Genomic DNA, 8,370 nt, shown 5'->3' with positions numbered 1-8,370 from the left:
CTTGTTTATTTTCTCGAAAGTTTTGATTTCTTTTGTTTATCACATCTTAGGCATTTAGTATTTGTAAAAAGAAAGTATTTAGAAAAGTATTAATTTCCGGTACTTGGATAAAAATGATCTTATTTTGTGTTAGTAGTTGCGGTTTGCGGTCATAGGTAAAAGGAGTAAATGCACATTAAATGATGAATAACAAAAAAGGAGTTGACATTTATAAAGAAAACGAAAAAAGGATAGTGAAGTGATATTGATAAATGTGTGGGAATATTCTCTATCTCAAATAGTGGAGGAAATGATATTCAACGTTTACATACAGCAAAACTAAAAAAGTCGTATATTGCAGCTTGTTCTAACAAATCTTTGACTGATTTTTTTTTATAACCAAAACTTTTAATGAAGCAGTAATTAAAAATGTCGTAATTGAAGGAACAAGGGCTTACCATACAATTCTACATAACCACTCATTTTATTCTAACCAATGTACATCAAAATTAATAAAAAGATGTTTCGACGAAAAATATTCTTGGCACGTACAAAATGTGAAGCGATTGTATGCAATATGTTGGTATCAAATCCATTTACTAAAATTCTGGCTGATGTGATAGGTGTTAGTTTTTTTACTTTGTATTCTGATTGTTCAAATCATGGGAACACTAAATTATGTCCAATATTAGCGAGATAACTTTACACCAAAGAACGGAGTTCGTGTAAAAATTTTAGAAAACAAGCAGCTGCCACGGGAAACTTATGATATAATTTCAAAATATATTCAAGAGACCATGAATGTTTATAATATAAAAGATAAACTACTTGTCCTTTGTACTTGAAACATCATTTTCCAGTTTGGCGGTGCAATCATGTGGTAAGAACAATAATGTTTTTATTTTAGATAAATTCAGGCACTAATCAATGAAATTATACGGAATGATTCCAAATTGCCTGCAGTCTCTCAGGAGATGATTCTATAGCCAAAAATAAGTTCATATAAACGTACGTCAGAAAACGATTCGCTAGCGAATTTCGGCTCGCGAAATATTTAGTCCTGCGTTCTGCTCTCTCCGTGAAATTAAACCGTACTTAAATTTCCTTGGGGTACAAATCGAGAGATAAGTTTGGTGCTTCCGTGTGGTTTTTGATCTAAGAAATTGAAGAAAAGTGCTTCCACACCTTTATCTTAATTAGGTTTTAAAAAACGGGGTAGAACACGAAAAATACACTTTTTTAAGTTTAGAATGAAATAACTTTGTTAATTTACCAAAAATAAAGCATCGATTATATAAACTAGTGGAATACTTCATCGAAGAAATTGAGGTACTGGAATGGATACAACATGAAGTTCCTTCAGTCAAAGGTTAAATTTTCCTACATTGAAAGTTATGCAGAAGTTGCTAAAATAAAAAAGAATGGTTGGAGAATAACCATGTAGCCAAACAAAAATGGCTATAAATATTTACACATTTTGATAAAAACATTACCTACTAAAATATTTTAAAAATAGTCTAGTTCACCATGTGCTTACCATCATCTAATGCACCTACAGAAAGGGTTTTTCTGTGTTGAACAACGTTTAGACAAACGAAACAAAACGCTATTGTAGGTTATATATAGAATGGATAACAAGCCACAAGTAATTAAGTGAAGCAAAAAGATTGCATTTTGCTATTCTCTTTCTACCCTATTATGCTATCTACCTATTAAATGGATGAGGAACTGCCATCTATTTAACAGGAGAAAATACCTAAGAAGGTAGCAAAATATTTTAGAAGGTTAGGCTATGTTTTGCGAAGACAGAGTTGTCTTCACATACAGGAGGTAGCTTCTGTTGATGCTTTAGTTAGCCATCTCTTTTTCTTGAAAATATAAGAGCGTAGTAGCTGGTTTTAAATAGATCCCTTAGTCTACAACCAGATGCATGCTAACATTAATTTCTGTAAGGCAGAAAAAAACAGATTGAGGAAATATGTACATGAATGTGGGTTTCTAGTTTGAAAAGGTTTTAAAATAAATTATTGTAAGTCATACTTTATTGTAAATTGAAAGTTGTAAAAACCTTTTTACCTGTATGCTTTTTATCTGTCTATGTCTGTGTTAAAGCTTCTTTCTTTTTCCTGTTTAGCCAGGAATTACCGTTCAGGTATTACGTCTGAGGATGATATGTATGAGTGTCTTGTACAGTCTCAGTTCGATCATTCCCGAGATGTGTGGTTAATTGAAACCAAAGAACACCGGTATCCATGATCTAGTATTCAGATCCGTATAAAAGTAACTGCCTTTAGTAGTATTTCAACATTTGAACTCTCGGACTTCGAAATCAGCTGATTTGCGACGACAAGTTCACCACTAGACCAACCCGGTGGGTTGTATCTGTGTTAAGCTAACTCAGATAATTCTATTGAGCTTACAAAGTTAAAGCTGGTTCATGTTAAAAATCTAACTGCAAATTTGTATATGTGTCGCTATTGTGTCACACCTATGTATAATATGTTTTCAAGTTTTATTTTTGTATGCAAACAACATTCAAATAAGTTGCTCCAAACTTATTTATTGTGATTATCCCTCCCATCAGGTTATAGGCCTTCATACTAATTTTTTTTTATTTGAAGTGTTATTATTGTGTGTATTTTTCACTCTATAGGTTTTGCAGTTAGGGCCCTTGTTGTTTTCATATCCTAATGTCTACAGACATGTGGAAATGTTTTGCAGTGAAGTTGATTTTTGTCCTAGATCTGCGCAAGGGATCAGTTTGTTTTTTTTTTTTTAATAATGATAATCGCAAGTAACTTGCCACCAATCAAGAAATTAAAGGGCATGACTGATTGTGATTCAAAGTTTGCTACACATACCTCACAAACATGAGAATTTCTGGAAATGCGCCTTAGGTGCCGCATCAGCTATCACTAATGAACATAATATGGCCAAAGCCTATAAATAAGATACCTATAATTATTCTCACATTAGAGGTTGTATAACAGCGAAGGAGGTTTGGGAGAATCTGGAAACAGTTTTTGAAAACTCAGGTCTCACTTGCAACTAGCACTGCATAGAAGGTCAATGCATTGGACTTCAAAATTTCTACAGAATGGATTGGCACTCTACTTCTGCAGGCCTATGATAATGGCTATAGAAAATTCAGGAGTAGCTTTAAAAGTGAGAACATCACCTGTATATTGCAAGATGTCTAGCATATCTTTAATGAAAGTGCTATTGATTCAGTTTTCTTTATTAAGAATAGTAATCAATCCAACGCACAACAGCAGAATAAAAGCAGGACCAGATGTTACAATTGCAATAATTATACACTTTGTCCAGTTTTGCCATCATCCCTAGAAACGAAGTGCTTTTTCAAACCTGTGTTCTGCAAATCCAGTCGATGAAGATAGTCATGATGCAGCCATTTTGCTAGTATGCCAATGGGGTGTTCTGAATGATGGAAGTTAGATTCAGGATCAACAGATTACATGATTCTGGATAGATTGGTTTATGAAGTTTACTACAATTCCTGGAGACAATCCAGCGACTCTTATGAACAAATATATTGTCACAGCACACAGACAAGGTGAGGTAAGTTTCAAAGTATTAGTGTGTAACAAAATTAAAGTGATAACAATGAACTTCACAATATATGTTCATAATTTGAGACAAAATCTAGTCTCTGTTGGAAAGTTGACAGGTTTGGTTTTCAAACTAATCAGCGAAGACAATCATGGTCATATTATAGGTAAGAAGAATGTTTCAGTGGCCATCCCTGTAAAAGTGAATATATATATATATATATAGAATCAGTTCTTTACAATAAGCTTGTCTTGGCAGAGTCATTTGAGAAAGTTGATAAAATATTAAATGACATTTGGCATAGACATCTAGCTCACATGTATAGGAAGGATATATTCAAGCTAAATGATCTAGTCTCCAGATATCCAGTTTCTTCATGCAATAAGGAACCGTATGAATTTTGTATAAGAGTGAAGCAGACCAGTCTACCTTTCCCAACCTCAGAGCATTGTACTACTGAATTGCTAAACTTGATTCATATGGTTTTATGTAGATCAATGGAGAACCCTATGATAGGAGGATCAAGATACTTTCTTGTAACAGATTATTATAGTAGGTATACAGTAGTATATTTTCTAAAAGAAAAATCTGGGGCCAAATTCTTAATTCAAAAATATAAAAATTTAGTTGCAAACCAAAATAAATGGATAAAAGATAAAACAATGGATGGATAAAAAAATAAATTTCATTAGATCAGATAATGGTGGTGAATTCATTTATCATTTTTCAAAATTTTTGTGACAAAGATGTTATCACAAGTCAGACATGTTCTTTTAAACCACATCAAAACAGAGTAGCAGATCGCATAAATAGGACTATAATAGAAAAGGCCAAAAGTATGCTTTTTGATGCCAACCTTCAGAAGAAATTTTGGGCACAATCCATATCAACAGCAGTATACTTGATGAATTGCTCTCCAACACTTCAATTTTGGGAAATACTCCATATGAACTTTGGAATAGTGTCAAACCTAGTCTCAAACATCTGAGAAGGTTTGTTTGTCTCCCTATGGCTCACATTCCAAAAGAACAAAGAAGAAAATTGGAGGAAAAATCTAAGTGACTTACGTTCATGCATACAAAGCAAAAAAAAACTTAATTAATAAATCTAACTATGTATTAAGTCAAACAGAACAAGAATGTTGTGTTCATTGAATCTGAAATGTTCTTCAGCAAAGAGTGAAAAGGATAAACCGAGGACTTTGGAAAACAACAAACAGTCAAATCTATTTTTTCTATTGCTCAATAAAGATAATCTTGAAGGCAATGAAACTCTGGATCGAAGTGGAATATCTCACATCCAAATAGTATGTGACATGAGTATAGAAGAAAATATCAACAGTATTTCAAGCAATCAAAAAATAATCATTGGAGTTCTTTGACCAGATATCAATGAAGAAAACTCAAGTTTGAATGAGGAAGCAGACAACAGGCACGAAGCTCCAGGTATAAGCTTAAGTGGAAGACCTTCAAGAACAAAATACTTTCCAAAAAGGTTTGATGATTATATAAATACCTCCTTATCTAAATCAACTGAACCTGCTACATGAGAAGAAATACAGATGCAGTGTTCCAGTGAAGTTTCACTGGACAAAGATTGAGTTGAACTTAAATGAATATTCAAAATCAAAAGAAAACCAGATGGCTCAATTGACCGCTTTAAACCCAGATTAATGGCTAAGGGCTTCTTGCAGCAACCTCAAGTTGACTTTAATGAAACATATTCTCTAGTTGTAAGACAAAAAAACATTAAGATGTTTTCTAGCTTTAACTATCAAATATAACCTGCTAATATTCTATATTGACATCAAGACAGCATTTTTAACTGGTGATCTAGGTGAAGATATCTCCAACCAACCAGCTCCTTATTCAGACAAGGTTAATCCAACTATTCTTTGTCTCATGACACTGTGCAGCAAACTAAATCATAACAGTATGATAATTCTAATTTAATTTAGTGCAATTCATCCAATAAAAAAAAACACTTTTCTTTACTAGTAATATAAAAATGAAGTAAAAATAACTTGTGATACAAAAATTAGATGATTGTGATAAAATGATATATTTAACTTAAAAATTTTAATTATACTTTTATATTAAAATTTCATCAAGTAAAACAGAAAAAAATCTGTTACTCCATTGTATTTCTTCAATACGTGAAAAACTGCTGTCTGTTGAACTGTAGTCATCATTTCCCAAATTTATCACAATATCTTCAGTAATATTTTCACGTAAACTGTCTGCTTCCCATCCTTTTTCTTCTTCTTTAATTATATGTTGAATTAAATTTTTTCAAGCATTTGCTTCTGTTCTATTAACATCTTACATCAATAAAATTTTTTTTATCACTAATTTAAATTACTCCCAAAGTAGCCTTTGACTTGTGCCCATATCAGTGCTATCAAGTTAAAATTGCAGTGGTATAGAAGACACAATACAAAAAATTTTTTGATTATCTACTTGATAATGAATATATTTTTGTTTAAAAGTTCTACTTTTAACATGCCTTCAGTGTACACAATTTTCGGGTTGAAGCTTTTGGAATTTTTTCATTTTTCAGGTAGTGGTACGGCACATTATCCATTAAAATGACAGATCCTTCAGCAACATTTTCAGTGATTTTTTTTTAAGCTACTGCATAACATTTTTACTATTCTTTCATTGTGATACTATTGGGAAGATCTGGATTCAAATACCCATAAACCACTGTTCAAAAACTTATTTTCATTTCCAACTTACGTTGGAAAAATAAATTCATACATATATTTCAAAATCTTAGTTGTGACATGAAAAAATTTTCCATCAGTTTTACTGATTTGTCATGTACATTTTAAAAGGTTGTCCACATCTTCACTACAGTACTTTGCGCAAAAGAAAAAGCTTGTCTTAGAAGAGTTATCTCTTATGAAGCATGTAATGGAAAAAACTGATTTCTACATTGTACTTGATTACTATATTATATTAATATTATACTATGTATACTATTTATATATAGAATGACACTTTTCAGTCTTTTCTGCAATATTCTTGAGTTCCAATTTATTTGAGCATAACATGCAGGAATTACCATTAATTACCCAAATTTTTCACCTATAATCTTAGTGGAGCAATTTCAATGTTCTGTATCTAATGACTGGCCCTTTATTTTTGAATAAGTTTTTGAAAATGTTATTTTAATTTTATTATTGTTTTGGTTAGGGTCACAGATCTTTTATTGCATTTTATTTTGTTATTTACATTCTCTTGTATTTTTAATTTATCTTTAATTACATTTTTTATGTACTATTATGATTATTTCAAATCTCGTTTGATTGAATATACTGTATGTGGAATATTTACTTTTTTATATGTACATAATGTATTTTAAAATGTTTAATGCAATTAATAATTTAAAATTTTGAACTTTTTAGAACTAAAGTTAGGCAAATACTGTAGTATTTGATTTACTTTCACCTTATATATAGATTTATCAAGTTAACTTTGTTATTTGTAGGTTTACAGTGTAAAAATGGCATGTTGTGATTGGTAGGGGGGTTGCTTACTTCAACCAATAGGCAGTCATGTTTTGTCACCAGGTTCAGTCAATCAAAACATTCTTTATGTGATTGTACTACTGCTGCTTTACTAATAGTATGACATTTTTAATATATTGCAGCATATATCACAATATATTGCCGCCCCGCCATCACAACCATGCTGGTTTTTTGTGGTGCCAGCTTCAAACTGTGAGTCTTGACCCATTCACTAATTCACTTGACAGCTTCTGTCACACTTTGCTACACTTCCTGTTCAGTGTCCCGTGACCAGCTGGTACACTCACATTAATAGCAAATAGCTAATTAATGTGATGTGGAGATTTTATCACATTAACCTCTTATAAGGTTCAGTAGGCGGTGAAAAATAGAGGCCAGAGAAAAGAATAAAAATGATCAAAAGTGAATGGGAGTTACCATGATGTTAAAATTTTAGCTTGTTTAGAGAAGAATGAGTAGAGACAGACATGGTGCATTGAATCTGTCCAAGGGCAAAAAACAACTGATGATTAAACAAAACTTTTTATTGCTGTTGGGTGATGATTGTAATAAATCACTTCATGATAATGATTATACTCCTCTGATGGAAATTTATTGAGTAATGATAAATATGGTACTGTTTAATGATAAATATTGAATATGATATATTCAATATTATATCAATATATAAATATTGAATGACGTGAATATAATAAAAAGTTAACATGTATAAATGTTAAAAAGTTAAAATGTTAGACATCAGATTTGCGATCTGATGCAATGCCTAACTTGTTCTGACGTTACATCATCATTTGACCAATTCAACAGTTCCTGACATAGATAACGCAATGTAATGTCTTTCTGCTCAAAAGAGGTTATCAGTTGAAAGTTATGAATTTTTTTAATAGCTAGCCATCAATTGAAATTCATATTTTTGATTGTCAAATGTTCAAATAACCTTTTAATCAAATATATCAAATGACTTCCAGTTATTTTTAAACAGTTAATACCAATAATAGAATCAGGTATTCCTTAAACATTTATTGAAGTTGCTCCTTAATCTTAGTTAAATTTTTATGAAGTTCTGCTACACAGAGTTTTGTGTCTGTGGGTAGTAACAACCTAAGAAAATGAGCTGCTTCCCACATCCAAACATCTCATCAGTTTAAGTCAAACGCAGACAAAAGAACAATTTAATCTAGTACATGTTGGTAATGAAACAGTGTAACATTTTACTTTGGTAATAGTAATACACATTAATAAATTAGAAACAGCAAATTGAATGATGAATTAACAAAAAAAAAAACAAA

The sequence above is a fragment of the Lycorma delicatula genome, chromosome 2 (genome assembly GCF_047948215.1).
Source record: "Lycorma delicatula isolate Av1 chromosome 2, ASM4794821v1, whole genome shotgun sequence".
Lineage (NCBI taxonomy): Eukaryota > Metazoa > Arthropoda > Insecta > Hemiptera > Fulgoridae > Lycorma > Lycorma delicatula.
This window is presented reverse-complemented; position numbering follows the sequence as displayed.